Consider the following 8,608-nt stretch of genomic DNA (forward strand, 5'->3'; position numbering starts at 1 on the left):
CAGTGAAACCAATTTGAAGGCCTCACCTTGAAACGTTTAGCATCCTATTTGGATCCTTGTTTGAAAGGCCCAGATGATCATCAATTTAAAGATGGAGCCACCTCCTTCCATATCACCTGAGCCTCGTGTGATAATATCTACTCTTCCTTGAGGAACTCCTCTTTCTTTTTGGATCCCTGTGCAAAAACCACAAAACAGTAAATGACTATCATTATTACTGTGGAAGCATTTGCCAAGAGAAGACTTCCAAGGGCACACTGGAAGCACGAGAAATATAAGAGTGGCTGGAGACATTCAGATAGATAGAATATAAATAGAAAATAAATATAACAAGGGCTAGAGCTACTGAAAAGTAAAGCTTGGCAGCTGTGAAGATTGACACTGAAAGTGACACAGATAGCTCATGCTTTCGCACAAGTTGTGTATTAATGCTATTAGGTTCCTACGTGCTTTAAGCGCATTCGGCTCCCATGTGGCACCAGGCCATGTTTCTTCTGGCTCTCCCGAGTTATCCTAATAGGGAGACCTGTGAAAGAGCTAGTTAGTAGACAGACGTGCACTATCCTTCATGCTCAGTACATTGTAGACCATGCTGATTTTCACGCACCATGGCACAAAGTGAAGAGAACTCCTCTCAGAACTTTTGGGTGTACTGAGTTATTTGTTTCAGTACATTGTGTGTGAAGCTTTCATATTTAAAGATGTGTGAGTAAAGTTTTGACCCTTTGTTGCCTGAACTTTCAGGATGATCAAGGATCGTGTGATAGGGATAGATTTCTAGGTAACATATATAAATGTTTGTATAGACTGGTATCAGCCAGAAAATTAGAATAGGGGATGGACAGATCTTACAGAGAAAATGTAAATGATTGTTAATAGGGCAAGTAGAAAGACAGATATGAGAAGGTTAGCTACAGCATATTGACAGACAAGAGCTGCTACCAGTACTGTATTTAAGCTGGCCATGCACTGGTCACATTTTGTCCAGCAGGACTCAACCACTGCATGGCCAAGTCAGCAGTTCTCCATCCCACAACGGTCAGATCTAGTTTTGTTGATGGAGCCAGTCCAAGAAATCTCAGCTGAATAGTGTCAGCCAGTCCCTGTTCAGGTATTCTGTCAGCGGCACATCTGCCACTGTCAGAATACACTAGGCCGGGGGAAATCCATGCTGTTTAGTATGGATGGGGGAAATCAAGAGTTGTTTCTCATTTAGCCCATGGAGCTGAACAAGAACAAACTATAGGTGCGTGGCCAGCCTTAGTAACAGATTTGATGTCTACTATTGTAACTAGAATGAGCACATCTGCAAAGTATATTACATGTAGGGTTGAGGGACAAAAGGCTGGTTAGTGGCTATAAATAGATAGGCTTCCCACTTAGAAGAGTGGGCAATAGATATTCTCCCATCTGGTCCATATCACCATACCTGCTGGGAGAGGCACAACATCTCTACCATGTGTGCCTGGCTTCAGGATGCACCACCCGCTCCCAGAAGTGTTCCTTGACTTTTCCACTACAACCCACATGACATTCTTCCGAGTTCTGCTGAGTTCAGGGTGTGGCCCTTAATGCTAAAGTGTCCATTCCATCTCTACATGCATTGACAAGTCTTCTGATGCTCACGGTCTATCATTACTTCACTACTGCATTGCCCAAAGGTCACATATGATGCTTCAGACTGCTGTATCGCTTGTATTTATTGGGTTGTGTATGAGCATCCATTGTGATGTTCATGTATTACAGCATTACTAGTGCTGCCTACAGTATTGAATAATCAGAGGTGTGTTTACAGTATGCAGTGCACGGACTCAGAAGCAGGTTAGTAGGTTCACAATAATTAGATTTTTGGATCAGAGTATATTTTATTATAAATTGTAATTATTATATATATATATATATATAAACAGGGATATGTGTAATGGTTTTAGACAGGCCTGGAGCATGCTGCAATCTTGTAACAATGTGCAATATTCTCTCCATATAAAATAAGACCGTCCGTGTGTAAGGGACTGCCACAGGATACAGTTGGCTTTGAAAATATTGTATTTTATATTAAATATTGTATATTGTATTGGGCACAATTGACTACAGCAGAGGACCTCAGAGGACCAGTATGCTTGTTGCAAAGGATCCAGTGCATCAAATGTGCACATGAAACCTCTTTTTTTCTTTACGAAATGACAAGTCCTTATTAAAGGTTCCAAAATGGATTTATATTTTTGGTGGAGTGGGGTGATGCCAGGTCTTTATCCATTATATCAGCTGACTGTGTTGTAGGCTTATGTGAAATTTTCAATGGACTATCCACAGGTATGGGGAAAGGTAACTGCTGTAAAAATTCACTCTCTGCTGGTTTCACAGTAGAAATATTTAGAGATTTCACCATGGCTAGTGATAGATATAGCAAAGCTGAAAAGCTGAGCCTGGTCCTTAACAGCCATATCTCCACTAGGATTCTGAATAGCAGTAAAGACCCAATGGGGATCGAACCCAACCATCTCTGTTCAAACCAGAAAAATACTGGTACTGGGGGTTGCTGTATAAATCTCTTGTGCTACGTGTCCAGGCCATATCCATAATATATGTAACTATGAAAGAGCCAACATGTAAAATATTGACTTCATTCATTAAATTTACAATTGTTTGTTCTCTCCATGTACAGAACCATGGATGTTATACTAAAGTGCTCAGAGATTATTCCAAAGTAATATATAAATATATATATTTAAAGGACACAGACAATACTGTATGAAAATGTATCATTTGTATTATGGAAAATGAAAAATATGCTCTAGGAAGAACTATTTCATGGCATTTATGAGCACATGAACTGAACTTGTTGATCCTTGAAATGCCAAAATTCCATGTAGTTCTTGGAATAGCCATTTGTGAAAGCACTTAAAGGCACTAACCACGTTTTTAGTTGCATTTTGCGTGCGTCCAATAGAAGTACTAAGGCTTCAGCCTAAGATGTAATAGAGGAGTAAAGCCCTCTTCAGATCAGGAACTATCCCTAGACCCATATGGTCAAAGGGCCCAACCATGACCGTTTTCGATGTAATAGAAGAGTAAAGCCCTCTTGAGATCATTAACTGTCCATATACCCATATGGTCAAAGGGCCCAACCATGACCATTTGTGATGTAATAGAGGAGTAAAGCCATCTTGAAATCAGTAACTGTCCCTACATCAATATGGTCAAAGGGCCTAACCAAGACCATTTGTGATGTAATAGAGGAGTAAAGCCATCTTGAAATCAGTAACTGTCCCTACATCCATATGGTCAAAGGGCCTAACCAAGACCATTTGTGATGTAATAGAGGAGTAAAACCCCCTTGAGATCAGGAACTATCCTTAGACCCATATGTCCAACGGGCCCAACCATGACAGTATGTGATGTAATAGAGAAGTAAAGCTTTCCTGGGACTAGGAACTGTCTCTAGACCCATATGGTCAAAGGGCCCAACCATTAACGTTTGCGTGCACTTTTCAACACGTATGGAGTATGGTCTGCCCTGACATCGATTTCTGCTTCACATACTGTATATGCTGCTTACACTTGCTCTAGGCTTGTCAGTTTTCTAAAAGGTGACATTTTTACATAATTTAATTACAAAAGGATCACCTAAAGAGCTTTGGAGGACCGATTGAGAAGGTATCTGATTGAGATATGGGGATCCTTCAAACGTTACTGTGGCTTTTAACTAAGCTTCTGGGGTACACTGTAAGATATTATTACCACTTTCTATGATTGTATTATCTTTTTTATTTCGTTTTTTAGAAGTTAGCATTCGGCACAGTTGCATTTTTGCCTTAATTTCCTCATAATTTGCTGAATTTTCTCTTACTCACCTGCCTGTCTTTGTGAGGTACGAGATCCTCTTACAACACAAATGCTTGAAATGTAGTCCTGTAGCAGGGACTATGCCTGACATCACCGAGGTGGTTTATAATCCTAAAGCCCAACTTAAAGTGTATGTAAACCCCAACAATGAGCTTTTCTTATTTTCTCCCTTTTGGTCTACTAAATACCATACTGTATACCATTGAAAGTGTTTTGTTATATTGGTTTAAGTCCAAACATTCCTGTTGATTTTGCAAGAAATCTTGTGAACTGATAATTTCTTGTGTTCCCCTTCTGTGCACAAGGAGGGGTTATGAAGATAAGCAAAAAGGACATAAGGGAGGACATAAGGAGAGGTCTTTGTTCTATGTAATCCATCAGAATTGAAGTAGGAAGGGCTGACACCATTTGCTTAGGAATTCAGAGCTGTGTTGTCATATCAAAGAGGAAGGTTGAAGCATATTAATGTATATTACTTGCACATTAACATTTATGTTTCTGTACTTGCAGCATGTTTTAAGTGATACAACTTGGGGATATGTTAATCTATTCCAGAGGTATACTAAATGCTTTTTTTTAAATGTTGCCTTGAGTCAGAACTAGAGCTCTCCAATCAGCAGGGCATAGGTCTAACTCAGCAGATGGGGTGTGTCAGACCTCTGCAGAGAGACCGCTGCTTTAACACTGAAATAAAAGGTCCTTCTTTACAGCCTGCTGGCAGGGGAAAATGTTTTCTGCTCAGGTTGTGGCTGCTTTCTAAAGAAAATGTAGACTTTGCTCACCTTTTGATTTGATGCACCTGAGATGTATTTAGCCGATTTCAACTGAAAGGTCGGTTGGGCTTTAAACGGTGCTTCATGCCTGTTGTCAAGTATTTTCACATTTTCTAACATAAAATATCAACCTAGGCCAACCTAAAACAGATCCACAACCATTAGTATATTGTTTTATCTCTGCTAAGCACAAAGAGGTAGAAGCAATTCATAAAGGTAAAGCCCCTTGCACCAGGCACAGGTTAGCAGTACAGCAAAACGAGATCAGGCAATATTTGTGGCATCAGATATATTTCAGTTACAGCTCTTGTGATTAAGAGCTGCTTACTCCAGCCAGTAGTATAAAACTATTTTCTTAATGCTTTCTCTGGGTACTAATTTATTGCATGATATTTACTAGGGATGTTCAGATACCAAGTACCATACTCTGTACAAGTACATGTACAGATACTTTTCCAGCTCCAAGACTAGAGGCTGCTTTCATTTGTAAGGAGTACACGGAGCTCCTGGGATTTGTACATCTCTGGTTTAATGTATGATTTTGTTTTTATAAATATAAATAAAGGGATCCACCGATACTATTTTAGTACTAAGTACTGATACTAGTCCAAGTACTCACAGATACAAGTACTGATATATTTTTGTTTATTGTCATGTGACAGTTTTTCTAAAACAATACAGACTAATGATTTCAGGACAGTGGTGGAGCACCAGAGCCAGGGCCCAGCTGCAACCTCTGCAACCCTGGTAGTTCTCTGGAAAATGCCAAGTATCGGCACTGGTATCTGAAAAGTATCAGTGCATCCCTAATATTTACACTGATGTCCTCTTTCATATATCGCGTTGTAGTTTTACCTTTTATCTCAGCTGTGCTTCTGTGTCTGTTGTAAAAAGTGATCTTATGTTATCAGAGGTGTCTTTTTAGGACAGTGCCGCTAACCCTGTACCAAGATAGAAGAGTATGTACCAATATATCCCAATAAGAAGGATGCAGGCTTATTACTCTTATATGGTGCACATAATCCGTCAATCCTGCAGCAAGCAGTCACTTATTAGCTTTGATCTTTCTGGGGATAGGAAATCCCTGATTATGCCGGATTAAACAGTATTTATGTTTTAGGCCTATCCAGTCTGTATGGGCTGAAGTAGTCTGGAGGAATAGGGTGGAGTTTATCTATTAAACCCCATAGTATTAAAAGGATGTATGAAGAACAGTAGTGTTAGCCCTTATACTTCTCTTTAGATATGCAACTTTTTTTCCAGCTTGATCATTCCTACCAACAGTTATGTGACTGGTTGAAGTAGGGACACCTTGGTAGGTCTGGGGTTGCCTATAGTTATAAGATTGATTGCCAATCTGACCTTAATCATTCAGATCAGGTGATGGATATAGGTACCTTTAGGGCTAGAGAACCTGTTCTGGCACACCAATAGCCAAAGGCTATCTAGATGTACATGAGCTTGTTGCTCCTCCACTGCGATAGATTAAAGTGACTCCTAAGTGGCCCCCGAAACATCATTTTTACTGATGGTGCACCAGTGACATCTCTACATATCTTCTTTGCAGGGAGCACATTTTTTTGGCAGTTTTAACTTAGCAATGGAGTCTCTATAAAGAAGACCTTTTAGTAAAATGCAAGATCCCCTATATCAGGGTAGCCAAACGCCGGCCCTCCAGCTGTGGTGAAACTACAGATCCCATGATGCATCTCTCTCCGGGAGTCATGTCTGTGGCTGTGAGAATCTTCCAATGCCTCATGGGATTTGTAGTTCCACCAGAGTTTGGCTACCCTTGCCCTATATGGTCCAGGCCCCTTCCAACGTTAAAATGGCTGCAAAAACCGTACTTAAAAAATGTATCTGTAGAGAAAAAAGTTACATTTTATACCTATCTTACCTTCTGCCTCCGGCACCTAAGGAAGGGTGACAACACACTCCTTCCAGCGAGATCCTGGGGAATGCAGAACATCCAGACCTCATCAGAAGATGCTCTCGCACTGGACCAGAGTGTCTTTTCATGAGAGTTGGGGTCACTCATCATTCGCCAGAAATGTTTTTGGTGCATTGGCATGGAAACAAGTACATACATGTGTATGTGTGAATGGGACCTAAGGGTGGACTTCTAATAGGACATATAATTATATATCTGGGATCACTTTGTATTTCTATATAACAGATGGTGGCAGCTAATTTTACTGGGACAGACGTTGGCATGCACTGGTTGTCTTTGTACTTAGAGTAGAACTGAAGCCAAAACTTTTCTTTTAGGTTTTGATAAAGTAAGGGAGGGTTATAACCCCAATAATCTTTTTTTGCTACCTTTGTCCCACTTTGGATATTTCCCTCCACTTCCTGTTTGATAGCCACAACAGGCTGGTGGTCACTAGGGTCACCAAACTAGTTTCATTGGAAGGTTTCCCATCTATTCCTTTTCTGATGACAACCCCAAAATTTGGAGTTTTCTTTTACTGCTAGTGGTCACCAGTATAAATCAATCTCCCTAATGGTGACACAGACGGCAATAGAAACCTAACAGGGTATCTAATCCTTTTCCACTCCATACAAAACTAGTTTTGGCTTCAGTTGCACTTTAATCTACGCGGTAAAGACCTTGGTTTTAGAACTGTTACAGGTTGAAATCTGGGATAGAATAGTTGTCTTTTGATCAAACATTACATCCAAAAATACAAAATGGCGGCCACATTTAAAAATGTTCTAACTTATTTATTGCTGGGATTAGAAAGTTTGAAGACGACGTTTGCCTGTATCATAATGCACTATACATTATCTTTAGACTCGAAGTAAGCACAAGATTTCATTAGAAGGCCCAAACTGATACCCAAACTGTAGGCCTGTGTGTTGAATCAACTGTCCACTTTTTATATCCCCTGATGAGATTTCTGCACCGGCCTACCGGGACGACCGCAAGGTGGTCTCACTCTCACCGCTGGATTCTCTTATTTATTTTACATTCCGAAGAATACAGCAGGAGGATTGAGGCTCCCGTGTTTAGTTCCTACGGTATCTTTAAAAAAAGACTTATGTTTTTTAACAAGTACAAAGAAAAAAAACAAAAAAAAGTTAACCTGTAAAATACTTTTACCTTCGGAATAAAAAAATACAAACTTTGCATGGGATTGCAATGATTCCATCGTGTGATTGGAAAGTGTCCGTTCTGATCTGTCTCGCTATTTTTTGGTCACTAAGTGACTAATGTCTCAGTTTCTGTTAAATACTAAAGGATGCACATTGCAGCGACCCGTGTTCATAGGATGTCTCGTGTGTTTTCTGCATTGTGTGTAACACAACACGCCTGGAGGGGTCATGTACATGATATGCACTTCCCATGTTTTCTAACCCTCTGAAGCCAGCCAGGAACCGTCTCCAATTGTAAACGTTCCGACATTTGCTTAACTGCCTTGCATGTGGTTTCTAGGCATTTTTTTATATTAAATGTATTATACTTTCAACTTGCATCTTGTTTTCTTGGGTTTTTTTTGCCTTTTACATTTGTAACTTGATCTTGCTGTGATCATAATGTGATTTTAATGCTGGTGGATATAACCACATTTCTTGTATATGAAAGAAAATGAAAGCTCTAATGCATTGTTAAACAAACTAGTCCTTGTTTGTGTGCTTTTTATTCATGTCTTGGATGCCTCCAGCTACTATTTCAAAGGGACTTTTGTGCATTTATAAACATCTGAAACTGACTGAATACAGAACCGAAGCACATAACTCTTTTTTCTCACAATAATCTATAACAACCTTTCTCAGCCTTATTAACATAGAGAAACCCTTTAAATTTATTTCAGGTATCAGGGAACCACTAATAATAAAAATAACAACAATACTGCTACTACTACTACTAATAATAATAATAGTTATTATTATCATCACAATCATCATAATTAAATAATAACTATTATAATAATTATTATCATCAATATCATAATCATCCTAATTAAATAATAACTATTATTAATATT

This window comes from Nanorana parkeri, unplaced genomic scaffold (genome assembly GCF_000935625.1).
Source record: "Nanorana parkeri isolate BGI_ZX_2015 unplaced genomic scaffold, ASM93562v1 scaffold2, whole genome shotgun sequence".
NCBI lineage: Eukaryota > Metazoa > Chordata > Amphibia > Anura > Dicroglossidae > Nanorana > Nanorana parkeri.